Consider the following 13,723-nt stretch of genomic DNA (forward strand, 5'->3'; position numbering starts at 1 on the left):
ATCGGGGAGGAGAGAGGGAGAACAGACCGGAGAGAGTAACGGGCGGGGGGGGGCTCGGCTAGTTAGGTTAGTTAGGTCCAGTTTTTGCCGTCCGCTTTTTTGTATCTTTGATGTCCGCTGCGGACGGCAAAGAGGGAGGACGTTAAGTGTTTCCATTAGTGGGTTCCACCTCCCTCTTTGCCGTCAGCCAGCGAACGGCAAAGATTCTTTGCCGTCAGCCAGCACACGACAAAGAAATGGTCGATGGCAAAGGATTTTTTTGCCGTCTGCCGTTTCGTTGCCGTCTGCTTTTCGGTAGCTGATGGCAAAGAGCTTCTTTGTCGTCCGCTAGCGGGCGGCAAAGAGCTGGCAGATGGCAAAGTAGCTGATTCCAGTAGTGTAAGGCCCACTAAGGCCCAATACTTCCCCGGGGGGTTCCGGTAACCCCTCGGGCACTCCAGTTTTCTCCGAAATCACCCAGAACACTCCTGTTGTCCGAATATAGCCATCAAATATATCAATCTTTATGTCTCGACCATTTCGAGACTCCTCGTCATGTCTGTGATCACATCCGGGACTCTGAACTACCTTCGGTATATCAAAACACATAAACTCATAATACCAACCGTCATCGAACTTTAAGCGTGCGGACCCTACGGGTTCGAGAACTATGTAGACATGACCGAGACACGTCTCCGGTCAATAACCAATAGCGGAACCTGGATGCTTATATTGGTTCCTACATATTCTACGAAGATCTTTATCGGTCAAACCGCATAACAACATACGTTGTTCCCTTTATCATCGGTATGTTACTTGCCCGAGATTCGATCGTTGGTATCTCAATACCTAGTTCAATCTTGTTATGGGCAAGTCTCTTTACTCGTCCCGTAATACTTCATCCTGCAACTAACTTATTAGTCACAATGCTTGCAAGGCTTATAGTGATGAGTATTACCGAGAGGGCCTAGAGATACCTCTCCGAAACACGGAGTGACAAATTCTAATCTCGATCTATGCCAACCCAACAAAAACCTTCGGAGACACCTGTAGAGCACATTTATAATCACCCTTTTACGTTGTGACATTTGGTAGAACACAAAGTGTTCCTCCAGTATTCGGGAGTTGCATAATCTCATAGTCCGAGGAACTTGTATAAGTCAGGAAGAAAGCAATAGCACTGAAACTAACACGATCATAATGCTAAGCTAACGGATGGGTCATGTCCATCACATCATTCTCCTAATGATGTGATCCCATTTATCAAATGACAACACATGTCTATGGTTAGGAAACTTAACCATCTTTGATTAACGAGCTAGTCAAGTTGAGGCATACTAGGGACTATATGTTTTGTCTATGTGTTCACACATGTACTAAGTTTCCGGTTAATACAATTCTAGCATGAATAATAAACAATTATCATGAATTAAGGAAATAAATAATAATTTTATCATTGCCTCTAGGGCATATTTTCTTCATAGGCGTGCTCACCTCGGGCGCCGGCGGAGTTAGGGAGCAGGAGGAGGCAAAGCGGCCAAGGGAGGGGGCGCGTGGCGTCGAGGTCGGGGTTGGGGCTCGGGCGCACAGCGAGGGCGAGCACCAGACGACCATCAAGGACAGCAAAAGGCGTGCAGAGGGCGACGGGAGGGCGCGCGGAGGCCGACGGCGGCAGCGACAGCAGAGGTGCGAGTGGGGATTTGGGGGAAGTGCCCCGGGGGAAGAAAAACCACACAGGGGTTAAATCAAACATAGCGGTAGCGCCAGTCCGGAAAAGCACTATAGCTAAATAGTTATAGCGCTGGCTATCAAAATGCGCTACTGCTATAGGCAGTAGCTATTTATTTTCCTTTTTCTTTTCTTTTTTTCCTTTTCCTTTTCTTATTTACTTTTATTTTTTCCTTTCTCCTTATACAGAACACGCTACTGCTATATTAGCTATAGCGCTTGTTCTGAACGCACTCTACTGCTATGCCTTTCTCCTTTATTTTTATTTTTCTTTTATTTTCCTTTACATTTTCTTTTTTCCTTTCTCCTTTTTCTATTTCTTTCATTTTCTTTTACTTTTCTATTTGTTTTTTATTTTATTTTATTTTCATTAGCAGTAGCGCTTTTCACAGAAAACGCGCTGCTACAACTAACTTAGCGGCAACGTGTTTTTTCCTAAGATTGCTACTACTATTCCTAGCCTGTCGAGAACAGTGTGGAAATTTTAGTTGTAGAGCCTTTTCTTGCAGAGGCACTACTGCTACCACCATAGTTGTAGCTGTTGGGGAACGTAGCAGAAATTCAAAATTTTCCTACGTGTCACCAAGATCTATCTATGGAGAGACCATCAACGAGTAGAAAGAGAGTGCATCTACATACCCTTGTAGATCGCTAAGCGGAAGCGTTCAAGTGAACGGGGTTGAAGGAGTCGTTCTTGTCGTGATTCAAATCACCGATGATCAAGTGCCGAACGCACGGCACCTCCGCGTTCAACACACGTACAGCCCGGTGACGTCTCCCATGCCTTGATCCAGCAAGGAGAGAGGGAGAGGTTGAGGAAGACTCCATCCAACAGCAGCACAACGGCGTGGTGGTGGTGGAGGAGTGTGGCAATCCTGCAGGGCTTCGCCAAGCACCGCGGGAGAGGAGGAAGACTTGGGAGAGGGGAAGGGCTGCGCCAGAACTTCGTCTTTAGCTCCCATGCGCCTCTCCACTATATATAGGGGTGGAGGGGCTGGTTTCTTGCCCTCCAAGTCCATTGGGGCGTTGGCCAAGGTGGGAAGAAAGAAATCTCATTATTTCCTTCTCCACCGATTGTTATCCCCCCTTTTTAGGGATCTTGATCTTATCCCTTCGGGATATGATCTTATTCCTTCTAAGGGGGGATCTTGGTGCGCCTTGACCAGGGGTGTGGGGCCTTGCCCCCACTACCCACGTCCATGTGGGTCCCCCCATGCAGGTGGGCCCCACTCCGGAACCTTCTAGAACCTTCCCGGTACAATACCGAAAAATCCCGAACATTTTCCGGTGGCCAAAATAGGACTTCCCATATATAAATCTTTACCTCCGGACCATTCTGGAACTCCTAGTGACGTCCGGGATCTCATCCGGGACTCTGAACAACATTCGGTAACCACATACAAACTTCCTTTATAACCCTAGCGTCATCGAACCTTAAGTGTGTAGACCCTACGGGTTCGGGAGACATGTAGACATGACCGAGACGTTCTCCGGTCAATAACCAACAGCGGGATCTGGATACCCATGATGGCTCCCACATGTTCCACGATGATCTCATCGGATGAACCACGATGTCAAGGACTTAATCAATCCCGTATTCAATTCCCTTTGTCTATCGGTATGTTACTTGCCCGAGATTCGATCGTCGGTATCCAATACCTTGTTCAATCTCGTTACCGGCAAGTCACTTTACTCGTTCCGTAACACATCATCCCGTGATCAACTCCTTGGTCACATTGCGCATGTGATGATGTCCTACCGAGTGGGCCCAGAGATACCTCTCTGTTTACACGGAGTGACAAATCCCAGTCTCGATCCGCATAAAACAATAGATACTTTCGGAGATACCTGTAGTGCACCTTTATAGTCACCCAGTTACGTTGTGACGTTTGATACACCCAAAGCACTCCTACGGTATCCAGGAGTTACACGATCTCATGGTCAAAGGAAGAGATACTTGACATTGGCAAAGCTCTAGCAAACGAACTACACGATCTTTGTGCTATGCTTAGGATTGGGTCTTGTCCATCACATCATTCTCCTAATGATGTGATCCCGTTATCAACGACATCCAATGTCCATAGTCAGGAAACCATGACTATCCGTTGATCACAACGAGCTAGTCAACTAGAGGCTCACCAGGGACATATTGTGGTCTATGTATTCACACGTGTATTACGATTTCCGGATAATACAGTTATAGCATGAATAAAAGACATTTATCATGAACATTGAAATATAATAATACTTTTATTATTGCCTCTAGGGCATATTTCCAACAGTCTCCCACTTGCACTAGAGTCAATAATCTAGTTCACATCGCCATGTGATTAACACTCACAGGTCACATCGCCATGTGACTAATACCCAAGAGTTTACTAGAGTCAGTAGTCTAGTTCACATCACTATGTGATTAACACTCAATGAGTTTTATGTTTGATCATGTTGCTTGTGAGAGAGGTTTTAGTCAACGGGTCTGAACCTTTCAGATCCGTGTGTGTTTTACAAATCTCTATGTCATCTCCTAGATGTAGCTACCACGCTCTATTTGGAGCTAATCCAAATAACTGTTCTACTTGGAGCTATTCTAAATTGTTGCTCCATTATATGTATCCGGTATCTCTACTCAGAGCTGTCCGGATAGGTGTTAAGCTTGCATCGACGTAACCCTTTACGACGAACTCTTTTACCACCTCCATAATCGAGAAAAATTCCTTAGTCTACTAGTTACTAAGGATAACTTTGACCGCTGTCCTGTGATCCATTCTTGGATCACTCTTGTACCCCTTGACTGACTCATGGCAAGGCACACTTCAGGTGCGGTACACAGCACAGCATACTATAGAGCCTACGTCTGAAGCATAGGGGACGGCCTTCGTCCTTTCTCTCTCTTCTGCCGTGGTCGAGCTTTAAGTCTTAACTTCGTACCTTACAACTCAGGCAAGAACTTCTTCTTTGACTGATCCATCTTGAACACCTTCAAGATCATGTCAAGGTATGTGCTCATTTGAAAGTACTATTAAGCATTTTGATCTATCCTTATAGATCTTGATGCTCAATGTTCAAGTAGCTTAATCCAGGTTTTCTATTGAAAAACACCTTTCAAATAACCCTATATGCTTTCTAGAAATTCTACATCATTTCTGATCAACATATATTCATCAGAAATTCTATAGTACTCCCACTCACTTCTTTGGAAATACAAGTTTCTCATAAACTATGTACAAACCCAAAATCTTTGATCATCATCAAAGCATACATTCCAACTCCGAGATGCTCACTCCAGTCCTTAGAAGGATTGCTGGAGCTTTGCATACTTATTAGCATCTTTCGGGATTGACAAAACCTTCCGGTTGTATCACATACAACCTTTCCTCAAGAAAATTGTCGAGGAAACAATGTTTTGACATCCTATCTGCAAGATTTCATAAATAATGCAGTAACTGCTAATCCAATTCCAACAGACTCTTAGCATCGCTACGAGTGAGAAAACCTCACCGCAATCAACTCCTTGAACTTGTCGGAAAACATCTTAACGACAAGTCGAGCTTTCTTAATGGTAATTCTTACCATCATTGTCTGTCTTCCTTTTAAAATCCATCCGTACCCAATGGTCTTACGACCATCAAGTATTTCTTCCAAAGTCATGGATCCGTTCTCGGATTTTATGGCCTCGAGCCATTTATCGGAATCCGGGCCCACCATCGCTTCTCCATAGCTCGTAGGTTCATTGTTGTCCAGCAACATGACTTCCAAGACAGGATTACGTACCACTCTGAAGTAGTACGTATCCTTGTCATCCCACGAGGTTTGGTAGTGACTTGATCCGAAGTTTCATGATCAATATCATAAGCTTCCACTTCAATTGGTGTAGGTGCCACAGGAACAACTTCCTGTGCCCTGCCACACACTAGTTGAAGAGACGGTTCAATAACCTCATCAAGTTTCCACCATCCTCCCACTCAATTCTTTCGAGAGAAACCTTTCCTCAAAAAAGGACCCGATTCTAGAAACAATTCATATTGCTTTCGGATCTGAATTAGGAGGTATACCCAACTGTTTTGGGTGTCCTATGAAGATGTATTTTATCCGCTTTGGGTTCGAGCTTAATCCTGAAACTTTTTCACATAAGCGTCGCAGCCCCAAACTTTTAAGAAACGACAACTTAGGTTTCTCTAAACCATAATTCATACGGTGTCATCTCATCGGAATTACGTGGTGCCCTATTTAAAGTGAATGTGGTTGTCTCTAATGCCTAACCCATGAACGATAGTGGTAATTCGATAAGAGACATCATGGTACGCACCATATCCAATAGGGTGCAACTATGATGTTCGGACACACCATCACACTATGGTGTTCCAGGCGGTATTAATTATGAAACAATTTCCACAATGTCTTAATTGTGTGCCAAAACTCGCAACTCAGATATTCATCTCTATGATCGTATCATAGACATTTTATCCTCTTGTCACAATGATCTTCTACTTCACTCTGAAATTACTTGAACCATTCAATAATTCAGAGTTGTGTTTCATCAAGTAAATATTCTCAACATCTACTCGAATCATCTGTGAAGTAAGAACATAACGATATTCACTGCATGCCTCAACATTTATTGGACTGCACACATCAAAATGTGTTACTTCCAACAAGTTGCTATCTTGTTCCATCTTATTGAAACCGAGGCTTTTCAGTCATCTTGCCTATGTGGTATGATTTGCATATCTCAAGTGATTCAAAATCAAGTGAGTCCGAATGGTCCATTTGCATGGAGTTTCTTCATGCATATACACCAATAGACATGGTTCGCATGTCTCAAACTTTTCAAAAACGAGTGAGTCCAAAGATCCATCAACATGGAGCTTCTTCATGCGTTTTATACCATTATGACTTACATGGCAGTGCCACAAGTAAGTGGTACTATCATTACTATCTTATATCTTTTGGCATGAAAATGTGTATCACTACGATCGAGATTTCAATGAACCATTCATTTTAGGTGCAAGACCATTGAAGGTATTATTCAAATAAATAGAGTAACCATTATTATCTTTAAATGAATAACCATATTGCGATAGACATAATCCAATCATGTCTATGCTCAACGCAAACACCAAATCTCGATGGTAGAGGGAGCGCGTGATGCTTGATCATATCAACATTGGAAACACTTCCAACACATATCGTCAGCTCACCTTTAGCTAGTCTCCGTTTATGCCGTAGCTTTTATTTCGAGTTACTAACACTTAGCAACCGAACCGGTATCTTATACCCTGGTGCTACTAGGAGTACTAGTAAAGTACACATTAACATAATGTATATCCAATATACTTCTATCGACCTTGCCAGCCTTCTCATCTACCAAGTATCTAGGGTAATTCTGCTCCAGTGGTTGTTCCCCTTATTACAGAAGCACTTAGTCTCGGGTTTGGGTTCAACCTTGGGTTTCTTCACTTGAGCAGCAGCTGAATTGCCGTTTCATGAAGTATCCCTTTGTTCCCTTGCCCTTCTTGAAACTAGTGGTTTCACCAACCATCAACAATTGATGCTCCTTCTTGATTTCTACTTTCGCGGTGTCAAACATCATGAATATTTCAAGGATCATCATATCTATCCCTGATATGTTATAGTTCATCACGAAGCTCTAGCAGCTTGGTGGCAATGACTTTGGAGAAACATCACTATCTCATTTGGAAGATCAACTCCCACTCGATTCAAGTGATTGTTGCACTCAGACAATCTGAGCACAAGCTCAACGATTGAGCTTTTCTCCCTTAGTTTGTAGGCTAAGAAAATTGTCGGAGGTCTCATACCTCTTGACGTGGGCACGAGCCTGAAATCCCAATTTCAGCCCTCGAAACATCTCATATGTTCCGCGACGTTTCGAAAACGTCTTTGGTGCCTCTACTTAAACCATTTAACTGAACTATCACGTAGTTATCAAAACGTGTATGTTCGATGTTCGAAACATCCACAAATGACGTTTGGGGTTCAGCACACTAAGCATTGCATTAAGGACATAAGTGTTCTAGTGTCCGCATAATCGCTACTATCAACTTTCAACTATATTTTCTCTAGGAACATATCTAAAACAGTAGAACTAAAGTGTGAGCTACGACATAATTTGCAAAAGGTCTTTTGACTATGTTCAGGATAATTAAGTTCATCTTATGAACTCCCACTTAGATAGACATCCCTCTGGTCATCTAAGTGATCACATGATCCGAGTCAACTAGGCCGGTCCGATCATCATGTGAGACGGACTAGTCATCATCGGTGAACATCTTCATGTTGATCGTATCTACTATACGACTCATGCTCGACCTTTCGGTCTCCGTGTTCCGAGGCCATGTCTGTACATGCTAGGCTCGTCAAGTTAACCCTAAGTGTTTTCGCTGTGTAAAACTGTCTTACACCCGTTGTATGTGAACGTAAGAATCCATCACACCCGATCATCACGTGGTGCTTAGAAGCGACGAACTGTAGCAACGGTGCACAGTTAGGGGAGAACACTTCTTGAAATTTTGTAAGGGATCATCTTATTTACTACCGTCGTCCTAAGTAAACAAGATGCATAATCATAATAAACATCACATGCAATTATATAGTTGTGACATGATATGGCCAATATCATATAGCTCCATTGATCTTCATCTTCGGGGCTCCATGATCATCTTGTCACCGGCTTGACACCATGATCTCCATCATCATGATCTCCATCATCGTGTCTTCATGAAGTTGTCACGCCAACGACTACTTCTACTTCTATGGCTAACGTGTTTAGCAATAAAGTAAAGTAAGTTACATGGCGTTGTTCAATGACACGCAGGTCATACAATAAATTAAGACAACTCCTATGGCTCCTGCCGGTTGTCATACTCATCGACATGCAAGTCGTGAATCCTATTACAAGAACATGATCAATCTCATACATCACATATCATTCATCACATTCTACTTGGCCATATCACATCACATAGCATACCCTGCAAAAACAAGTTAGACGTCCTCTAATTGTTGTTGCATGTTTTACGTGGCTGCTATGGGTTTCTAGCAAGAACGTTTCTTACCTACGCAAGACCACAACGTGATATGCCAATTGCTATTTACCCTTCATAAGGACCCTTTTCATCGAATCCGTTTCGACTAAAGTGGGAGAGACTGGCACCCGCTAGCCACCTTATGCACCAAGTGCATGTCAATCGGTGGAACCTGTCTCACGTAAGAGTACGTGTAAGGTCGGTCCGGGCCGCTTCATCCCACAATACCGTCGAAACAAGATTGGACTAGTAACGATAAGCATATTGAACAAAATCAACGCCCACAACTACTTTGTGTTCTACTCGTGCAAAGAATCTACGCAATAGACCTAGCTCATGATGCCACTGTTGGGGAACGTAGCAGAAATTCAAAATTTTCCTACGTGTCACCAAGATCTATCTATGGAGAGACCATCAACGAGTAGAAAGAGAGTGCATCTACATACCCTTGTAGATCGCTAAGCGGAAGCGTTCAAGTGAACGGGGTTGAAGGAGTCGTTCTCGTCGTGATTCAAATCACCGATGATCAAGTGCCGAACGCACGGCACCTCCGCGTTCAACACACGTACAGCCCGGTGACGTCTCCCACGCCTTGATCCAGCAAGGAGAGAGGGAGAGGTTGAGGAAGACTCCATCCAACAGCAGCACAACGGCGTGGTGGTGGTGGAGGAGCGTGGCAATCCTGCAGGGCTTCGCCAAGCACCGCGGGAGAGGAGGAAGACTTGGGAGAGGGGAAGGGCTGCGCCAGAACTTCGTCTTTAGCTCCCATGCGCCTCTCGACTATATATAGGGGTGGAGGGGCTGGTTTCTTGCCCTCCAAGTCCATTGGGGCGTTGGCCAAGGTGGGAAGAAAGAAATCTCATTATTTCCTTCCCCACCGATTGTTATCCCCCCTTTTTAGGGATCTTGATCTTATCCCTTCGGGATATGATCTTATTCCTTCTAAGGGGGGATCTTGGTGCGCCTTGACCAGGGGTGTGGGGCCTTGCCCCCACTACCCACGTCCATGTGGGTCCCCCCATGCAGGTGGGCCCCACTCCGGAACCTTCTAGAACCTTCCCGGTACAATACCGAAAAATCCCGAACATTTTCCGGTGGCCAAAATAGGACTTCCCATATATAAATCTTTACCTCCGGACCATTCTGGAACTCCTCGTGACGTCCGGGATCTCATCCGGGACTCCGAACAACATTCGGTAACCACATACAAACTTCCTTTATAACCCTAGCGTCATCGAACCTTAAGTGTGTAGACCCTACGGGTTCGGGAGACATGTAGACATGACCGAGACGTTCTCCGGTCAATAACCAACAGCGGGATCTGGATACCCATGATGGCTCCCACATGTTCCACGATGATCTCATCGGACGAACCACGATGTCAAGGACTTAATCAATCCTGTATTCAATTCCCTTTGTCTATCGGTATGTTACTTGCCCGAGATTCGATCGTCGGTATCCAATACCTTGTTCAATCTCGTTACCGGCAAGTCACTTTACTCGTTCCGTAACACATCATCCCATGATCAACTCCTTGGTCACATTGCGCATATGATGATGTCCTACCGAGTGGGCCCAGAGATACCTCTCCGTTTACACGGAGTGACAAATCCCAGTCTCGATCCGCATAAAACAATAGATACTTTCGGAGATACCTGTAGTGCACCTTTATAGTCACCCAGTTACGTTGTGACATTTGATACACCCAAAGCACTCCTACGGTATCCAGGAGTTACACGCTCTCATGGTCAAAGGAAGAGATACTTGACATTGGCAAAGCTCTAGCAAACGAACTACACGATCTTTGTGCTAGGCTTAGGATTGGGTCTTGTCCATCACATCATTCTCCTAATGATGTGATCCCGTTATCAACGACATCCAATGTCCATAGCCAGGAAACCATGACTATCTGTTGATCACAACGAGCTAGTCAACTAGAGGCTCACTAGGGACATATTGTGGTCTATGTATTCACACGTGTATTACGATTTCCGGATAATACAGTTATAGCATGAATAAAAGACAATTATCATGAACAAGGAAATATAATAATAACACTTTTATTATTGCCTCTAGGGCATATTTCCAACAGTAGCATGTTTTCTTACCAAGCGCTACGGGTGAATAAAAGTAGCGCTTGTTTATTGACCCATGCTACTGATAAGCTTCTTAGTATAAGGTTTTGCCTTGTAGTGCCACAAGGCCTTGCGAGCGTTTCATCAGGTTTGTCAATAGCCCCGACTACAAGTTCACTATGGTGGACACCATCAACAATATAAAAGCGCTCAAGATTTCGGGCTTGGCCTACCAGAAACTTGTCGAATTCGTGGCCACTACAGGGTCCAGGGCAGCAAGAAGGAGAAGGACTCCCTTGTTGACCTCGCCTCAACCATCATCAACCCCTACTACAAAGATATGATGGAGGATGAAGAGAAATCCTGCATCCTGGCACGAAGTCTGGATGAATCTCACCTCAAGTTCACGCCAAAGAACATGTACATGTGCTACGAGATGCATAAGCGGATCATTGACACGAGGGAGTGCATCCTTCCTATAATCGACGAGGGATCGAGCCACCAGCAGAGCAGTGGCGACAAGCGTCACAAGAAGAAGTAGATGATGATTAGATGATCGTTTATCCTACTTAATTATGCATGTAATTGTTTACGTTGGTGTGTGCCAATGTCACTAGTTACTTATATAATTGAATGTTTAATTTGGTTATGCAATCATGTCCTTATAAGTATATATATTGTTGTTCTGTAGACAGAGCAAATCATATCGCACACAGAATAAACTAGGGAACCCGTCGGTGATGATTTCATCAACTGCTGACAATTGTATACCAACAAGCGTCTGCCCACAACATACATGACATATTAGCATCAATCATATGTGTTATTATCGGTCTTTGCACACATTTTTTATTACGGACCTATTTGCCGCGGATCACATGCATCTTGTTAAGTTGAACTATTTCTGTTGTTTTCGCTCATCGCAAATAGTTCATTCAAGTGAATTTTATTTCGTCTATCGCACACGTCTTGATCTGGCTGGTGGTTTCTGTTGTGTTGCCTAATCGCAAATAGTTCATCCAAGTAAAAATGTATGACGTATGTCACACACACCTTGATCTGACTGACCGTTTCTGTTGTTCTGGCTCATAGCAAATAGTTCGGATCAATTGTATGCCTTGTATCACACACACAACTCTAATCTGAATCGTGCTTGATATCTCCACCATCGCACACAGTTCATCTTATTGGTGATGGTTTTATGACGACACCGTTTGCGATGCATGCATCGCATATAGTTTGGTCGAAGGGTCACTGATTCGTGTGCCACGTTAGCAGCACCCGCATTAGTGCTAGGTCGGATCCTGCCGGCCACGACGGCAAGGACACTCAAGGGTGGCATTTTTCTTCCTGGAGACGTCATTCGGGCCCGCCCCACCTTTTCCCACCTCATGATCTCTCGGGTGAAAACCCTAGGGCGGCGACGCCGCTCTTGGCATCGTGCCCTTCTTGAAGGCGTCGTCATGAGAGCTATGTGGCGGTGGGCGCTTGGGTACGTCGGCAGTTGCAGATGGCATGCCCCTCTTCCTCCAGGTGGCAGTTGTTCCGGGGAAAACCCTAGATCTGGGTCTCCCGGATCGGATAATGACGGGACTTTGGTGCCGCTCTCCCTCCCGGGGCACGGTCTTGGAGCAGCGGTTCACTGGAGAGGCCAACAGGTGGAGAGTGTTACATCGACCACACTGAAGACTGTGGGTCTCGGCGGCATGGAGCAGTGGAGTCTCAGTGTTGGACGTGGTTTGATTGACACACAGGGGTTGGTGGCGCTATTTGCTGTGGTGGGATCTTTGCAGTGATTCCTCCTGAAGACGAAATGGCGGAAGATGGCGGCGGCGGATCCTAGAGCGTGCGCAGGCGATGCACGTTATGGGACGCCTAGACCGGATGGTCTTAAGGCCACTGGATTAGATTGTGTCCGTTATGCGGACATGGCACATCTGTATACTTGTAAGTGTAGCGACTCTGTTCGCCTAGAAGGTGGCTTCGGGTTGATCCTTGTATTCATTTTGTCATGTTACGGTGACTAATTAATAAAGATGGTTGTGTGCATCATGCTGATGCTGATGTAGAGGCCGGGGTAAATTCTCCTTTTCGAAAAAATCCCTATATTTAACACATGGTTTTTAGCTGCATAATAATCTAATACAATTTATAACATGTATTTTAATTTTAGTTTGTACTCCCTATAACTCTTTTTAAAGATTTCACTATGAACTACATACGGATGTATATGGACATATTTTAGAGTGTAGATTCACTCAGTTTGCTTCGTACATAGTTTTTTATTGAAATCTCTAAAAAAGACTTATATTTAAATACGAAGGAGTATATTGTTAATCTAAATATAAATATTAAATATAATCAAATCTCATTAAAAACCAATTCCCGTAGCAACACGTGGAACATCGTCTAGTCTCTCGTAATTTCCATGCGGAACATTAATCCGTACCAACCTGTTATCACAAATACATATTCCTTCCATTCATAAATATAAGACGTTTTGGATATTTCAGTGTGGACTGAAATGAGTGAACAAACACACTAAAACATGTCTATATAAATCTGATTCAGATGAAAAAAAAGGGTTAAAGCATCTTATATTTATATTTATGAACAGTGAGTAGCTTAGATGCAGAAAAATCCATGGGAGATCAATGAAGCGAAGCGGCACTGCGGGAGTGAAGCTAAGCTCACTCACTCGGCAATCCCAGTTAGTTCCCGCGCAAAACCAGAACCCCTCTCGCCAGTCCCCAGCCGGCCCCACCGGCCAGAACAGCCCGGGCCCACCCCAGCACCCCTCTCTTTCCCCTCGCTCTCCTCCTCCTTCCTCCCACCTCGCCCGCCTCGTCTCTTCTCCCCCTTCCCCTTCCTTCCACCCCACCCCCGTCTCCCACCCCC

Source organism: Triticum dicoccoides, chromosome 1B, assembly GCF_002162155.2.
Source record: "Triticum dicoccoides isolate Atlit2015 ecotype Zavitan chromosome 1B, WEW_v2.0, whole genome shotgun sequence".
Classification (NCBI taxonomy): Eukaryota; Viridiplantae; Streptophyta; class Magnoliopsida; order Poales; family Poaceae; genus Triticum; species Triticum dicoccoides.